Source organism: Condylura cristata, unplaced genomic scaffold (assembly GCF_000260355.1).
Source record: "Condylura cristata isolate star-nosed mole 26May11 unplaced genomic scaffold, ConCri1.0 scaffold00001, whole genome shotgun sequence".
In the NCBI taxonomy this organism is placed as follows: Eukaryota; Metazoa; Chordata; class Mammalia; order Eulipotyphla; family Talpidae; genus Condylura; species Condylura cristata.
In genome coordinates this window covers 79,851,285-79,858,031 of record NW_004567102.1, presented here as the reverse complement: position 1 = coordinate 79,858,031, position 6,747 = coordinate 79,851,285, and positions in this window count along the sequence as shown.

Here is a 6,747-nt window from a genome sequence, read left to right as displayed (position 1 = left end):
CCCCTGGGAGCCAGGCGGGGGCGGACGCGGGCAGCCTGGAGCGCGGGGGATGCGGGCGGAGTGCGCGGGGCTCGGGACCTCGGACCTGGCCGCCCCCAGGCTGGAAGACGCGGTCGGGCTCGGGGGTCTGAGCGCGGCGAAACGGAAAGGATGTAAACGCTGCGAGGGTTGCGCTGTGGCGATTTTAATCGCACGTTCCTAGAAGTCCTGGAAGCCAAGCCAAAGACACTTAAACTTGGGGGGAGGGGTTGGAAGAAGGGGAGACTTCGTTTCTATCTTCTTAAAGAAGTATTTGTTTAATTTCCCCCTAGAGGGGGTAAAACGTGTAACACTCAGACGTTTCTCACAATGTACAATATTTATTTAAACAGTCTAGCGCTTTCACGTCCACATGGCATTTTCCTGTCCCTGTCCAGAATGTCCATAATCCTGCCAGTTTCTTCCTGGAAACATTCTTACTTCCCAGAAAAATTTTTCCAACAGCATGAGTGCGATAGCTGCTGAGAGCCCTCTCTTTGCTTTTATTTTTGTTATTTTTTGTTTTAAGCATCTTTTAAGAAGTGCAGGCTTCTCTACAGATGAGGGCCTTTCTCGGATCCTTTTCTCTCATTCATTTAAAAATGCCTGAGAGCTTGAGCTAGAGCACTAAGTCAAAATCTTGCCCCAAGCCAGACATCAGAATTTAAAATGTAAAAGTAAATTAAAACATAGAAAATGGAAAAGCTATAGTTTTAAGTTATTCACTGGCACTTAAGGTAAAAAAAAAAATCACAGAACTTTAGTACTTTCCAGTGGTCTTCTCTGAGCAATTATTTCCGTGTTAAAATAATTGAAGAAATGAGTTTAAGGGCAATTGGATCCCTTAAGTAAATTTCACTTGCCTTTGAAATCACTGTAAAGCAGAGTCAATTGTTTTTGAAATAGTGGAATTGTGTTTCACTTTTAAATACTTTAGAAAGGTAGTTAATGAAAGGTGTATGTACACATTTTAGTAGAAATAGAATGCTTTATAAGTTTATGATCACTGCAAATAGGTTAAGTGTAAGGGCCAGTGGGTGGCAGAGAAAGTATGCTAACAACATACCCGTATATCTGCACTGAAGTGCTTTAAACTGGATCTAATCATGAGAGAGGACAAGGAGAGGAAGTGCTGTAAAACTGGAATGAATTCGTAAAACATTGTCGGTGTCATAGAAGACAAAACAAACTGCAGATTAAAGGAAACCAAAAGACAAGACAACAAAATGCAGTAGGTGATCCTTCATGAAAAAAAAAAAAAAATGCTCTAAAGGATATTATTGAGATAATTGATGCGGTTGTAGATTAAAGTACTATATTGATGTTAAATTTCCTGAATATGTTGTATACAAAAACACCTTTGCTTATAAGAAAACACTGAAATAAAAGGTGGTAAAATACGTGATTTTCTCCCAAATGGGTTAGAAAAAAATTACACACACCATACACATCTTTCACAAACATAGAGACTGATCAAATTTAGAAATGAGTAGATCTAGGCTATTTTTATTGAAGAATTAGCTTTATTTCTTTTGAGACTAAATTGATGAGAAAGTGATTATTTTTAAAGGATTTGAAATGAGACTTTAAGTATGGACTTTTTCTAAAAGGTGAGGTTTCCAAAATACCCAAACAGATTGATTCTAGGAAGAATAATTCACAGGATGAGAGAAGACATTTTCTTAGAAAAAAGGTTATTGAGTACCACTGGTTTCTAGGGTACAGCATTATAATACAATACGTCATGTCTCCACCCAAAATCTAGTTTCCAGCCAGCTCCATATAATTGACCGTTTTTATTGGATTTCCTCCCCCTACTCCCTTATACCATCTGGTGACCCTAGTTTTGTGTCTTTTTTTCTTTTTAAGTTTTAGATCCATACAGCTTTGTATTCATATTTTCCCTTTATAGGGAGACTTAACCACCTTAACTTGTTTTTCAAAAGATGGCTTAACTGTTCATGCTCCAAGGTGAAGTTATGTATTTTTTTAAATTGTGGCAGAATATGACATTTTACCATCATAGCTGTTTTTTTGATGTGTACACAGTTCAGCAGTATTAAGTATATTCAAATTATTGTACAACACATCTCTTAAGTCTTTTTCATGTTGTCTCACTGAAATTCTATACTAATTAAACACTAACATCCTCTTCACTGAGTACCCAGTCCTTGGCAAGCACAGGTTATTTTTTAAATTCTAAAAAAAAGGTTTAAGTATCTTTTTAAAGTGGTGAGTAAGGACATTTCTGTACTATGTGATTTTCCACTAAGTTTGAAATTACTCCCACAAAATAAAACCTTTTAAAAAATAAAGAACTTTCAAACTACAGTGTCCCTCAACTAAGGAGGACTGTTGTGAGATAAGACAGGTAGAGAAATGTAGAGACAGTGGATCCTTTGACAATGTAACTAACCACTTGTATCTCAGCATTGGATTGGAGTTTTGGTCATTCAGCTTTTCCTTCTCTTAATGTATTTGAATCTGGAATGAAAGTAGTTACAAAGTTTTACTTATATAAGTTTTACTTATATAATTGGTAAATGAGATTTCCAGGTTTATTGATTTAACAAATATTCAGTGTTTTATCTACTAGTCTTGAGAAAATTAAAGGGAATAAAACAAACCCTTTTAGGTGCTCTTTGTAGTGACTACTGAGATAAATTAAGAGATAATCTTTGTACTATATTAAGAGCCTTTTAGTCTAGTGTTGTGTTATCTGGTATGGTGACTAATAGCTGTCCACAGTTATTCATATTTAATTTAGTTAAACAAAATAGTGAAAAATTCATGCTCTTATTTGCATTAGTCACATTTCACATGCTTAATAGGCATCTTCACAGAAAATTCTACTGAAAAGTGGGTAGTGGAAGAAACTATACGATATAAATAACATCAATGTAAGTAGATGGTAAGGAATACCATAGATTCTTGGGGGGGGGGTGGAAGTAGGGGAAGGGAATGGAAGGAGGGGAAAGTTGGCAGGGCAGTTTCATGAAGAAGACTGCACACAGACTGCATATAGGAGGTAGAGCAAGAGTACTCCAGGCAGAGAGAGGCACACCCAAATACAGCACTTAGTGCCTTAGATCTGTAATACAAGGTGTGTAAAAGAGGGTAGGGCTGTGTAAAACCAATAATGCTGAGTGGCTGAACCTGGTGTGTTCTCCAGGCAATAGGAAGTTACTGAAAGAGTTAAGACAAAGGACACAATCAAATAGCTCTTTCACAAAAACCATCTCACAGTGCCTCTATGAAATGGATTAGGTTTGAAGTATAAAAATCACAATATTGCTGTGCCCCAAATGATACATAATGGAGAGTTGAAATAGAGTGGTGTATGAGTAAGGATGGTTTCAAAGGCACTTAACAAGTCTCAGGTTAAAATGGCTTATGCAATAAGGAAAATCTCACAAAGAATGGTTTTCAAGCTAGAAAGGTTCAGAAGCTTGATAATATCAAGGACAAATTTCTTTCTGCGTCTGCAATGATGCCTTGGATGTTGGTGTCACTGGACAGCGAATAACAAGATGATAATGGCAGTTCTTGGCATCCTATTTTGAAGTCATAACATCCAAGAAGCAAGATCATAAAGGGACAAAAATGATTCCGAGAAGCGGTGTGACTCCCCCACTTCCCTTCCATTTCCTAGGCTGTAGTTGAATCACATCTCATGAAACAGTCCCTGGTTTACGTAGTAGAACAAGAGCTGAGAAATCAAGACAGAGAAATGAGTGTGAAAGACAACTCTTGATGTTAAGCTTCAGCCTTCACTTGACTCCTTTTAGAGATTAAGGGACATTTTCTGAGACAAAAATCAGTAAGGAAAAAAAACCCAAAATACTTGCATGTGTATGCAAATTGAAAGATAACTCTAGAATTTATATGGAAATGTAAAGGTCTAGAATAACCAAGCCAATTTTGAAGAATAACAAGAGTTAAAAGACTTACTACCAAACATTTGAAGTTTTAGTAATTAAGGTAGTATATGCTATTGGCATGAGGATAAATGAATATACCACAAGAATACAGTAGAAAATCTAGAACTTGATTTATGACAAAGACATATTGCCACAATTCAGCAAAGAACAAGTGACTATTCATTTGGAAAACAAGAAACTTGACTCTTACTTCACACCATGTAAGGTTGATTATAGACCTCAATGGGAAGTTTAAAAACGTTTCTATTATCAAAAGATGCTATCACCAGCCTGAGTAAGGAAAAGAAAATGTATTTCTACTATATCTGACAGTGGAATGATACAATATGTAAAAAACCCTATAAATCAATAAGAAAACCTACCTTTTAAAATGGTGAGAAACTCTTAAGGAGGTACTCTACAAAAATTATTTCGAAATGACCAATGAGTTGGAAAAATGTTCAGTAAAATTTCTTATCAAGGAATAGCAAACTATGAACAAAATGACATATCACCATCCACCCACCAGACGGGCTAAAATTAAAATGTGAAAGACTAATATTGCCAAGTGTTGATAAAGAAAGATACAGAGGAACCTGAACTCTTACACATTGCAGATATGTGTGTGAACTGGTTCATCCAAGGACCACTCTTTGCAACTAATTATTCAAAGCTAAACATGTCTACACATGACCCTACTGTGTTGACTTATTTAATGTGTCAACTTGACTGGATTAAGCAATTTTTCTGGGTGTTTCTATGGGGGTGTTTTATTTCAGATACACATTTAAATTAATGGACTTTGAGTAAAGCAGATTGCTCTCCATAATGTGGACAAGCTCATTCAACCTGTTCAACTGAAGGCTTGCATAGAATAAAAGACCAACTCTGCCAAAGTAGAAGAAATTCTCTAGCAGATGGTTAGTGACTTGAACTGGAACATAGACCTTTCTGCTGCTTTGGCCTGATGGCCTTTGAACTAAAACAGCAGATCTTCCTAGTTCTCCAGCTCAGTGACTTTTGAACTGAAACCAAAGCAACTGACTTTCCCTGCGTTTCCAGTCTGCCAGCTCACCCTGCAGAATCTGGACTTGCTGGCCTCTATATCACTTGAGCCAGTTCCTTCCAAATAGTCTCTGACTCTATCTTCACCTCTGTTTCTCTCCAAAATATATGCAAATTGAATATTCATATGCAGAAATAAGAAGTTGAAACCATCCCTCACACCAGATATGAAATTAACTAAAAATAGACAATAGGTCTTAATGCAAATGTGTGATAGTGATTTCTTAGATATGACATCAAAAACATAAAAAACCAGGAAAAAAAATGAACAAAAGAGACATTTTATGGGGGTGGAGTGGGGAAAGGGATCAAAAACAGTGGGGGGAGGGAAATGCACTGGACTATGGTGATGGCACATGGGTGAATTGGTGATGGGAAGTCCACGGGGATTGCAACTGAGGTGGAAAAAGGCACAAAATGATGTAAAAATAAACAATTATAATAATAAAAAAGTTTTAAGAAACATAAAAAACAAAAATAGATGAATTGGACATTATCAAAATTAAAAGCAGATATATATCAAGACAAATGAGTTTATTCACACATAAACTTGTTCACAAATATTAACAGTGACTTTATTGAAAAATAGTAAGGAGTGGAAACAACCCAACGATCCATCAACTGATCAATGAATAAACAAAATGTGGTATGCGCATTAATGGAATATTATTTGGCAATAAAAAGGAATGAAATACTGATAAACACTACAACATGGTTGAACCTTGAACAATCATGTTTACTGAAAGGAGTTAGTCATAAGACATTATATACTGTATGATTACATTAATATGAAATGCCCAGAGTAAGCAGATATATAGAGCAAAAAGTAGACTAGTACTTTCCTGTGCCTGAGGAAGGGGAATATGGGATGATTTTTTTTTAAAGATTTATTTATTTATTCATACAGAACTGGGGTACAGGTCAGAGATGCGAAGGGTGAGAGGATTCATCAGAGACAGAGTGGGGAGCAGAACAGGCAGATCAACGAAGTACACTGCTGAGGGGAGCAGTGGGTGGGTCAGTCAGGAGAAGTCTGCTGCGACATGTGGGTCACCTTCCTGGTTGGGGATCGAATTCCCACTGAAGAGGCTGCGACTAGCTTGCAGTGCTGCATCCTAACCTGTGCTAACGAGGGAGTGCCTTGTTCAGCCAATAAATATATAAGAACTATCACCTTGTTGATAACATAAATTCAGGTCAAAAGCATTTTTCCCCCAACCTATCAGGTGAAGAGATCAACTATTCATAAATAAATTTAAGAAACATATTGGATTTATAAGACAAAAAATGAAAAGTTCTACTGGGCATAATAGGAAACTAGTGAAAAATAGAAAATAATATATCCTTGAGTGGGAAGACTAAGTTCTAAAGTTGAAAATTGTGTCCAGGTTTGTAAAGTTAACTCAATCACAATCAAAAGTTGACAAAGAACATCTGGGTATTTATTAAATGAAATAAAACACACAGACTGTAGGGCAGCGTGTGAGCATGCTACCATTTGCATAAAGGGGAAATTTGTCATGGGAAAGAAAATAAGGACAGTTGAGATAAAGGATTGCCAAGTGTTGACAAAGAAAGATACAGAGGAACCTGAACTCTTACACATTGCAGATATGTGTGTGAACTGGTTCATCCAAGGACCACTCTTTCAACAAAATGCAGTAGGTGATCCTTCATGAAAAAAAAAAAATGCTCTAAAGGATATTATTGAGATAATTGATGCGGTTGTAGATTAAAGTACTAT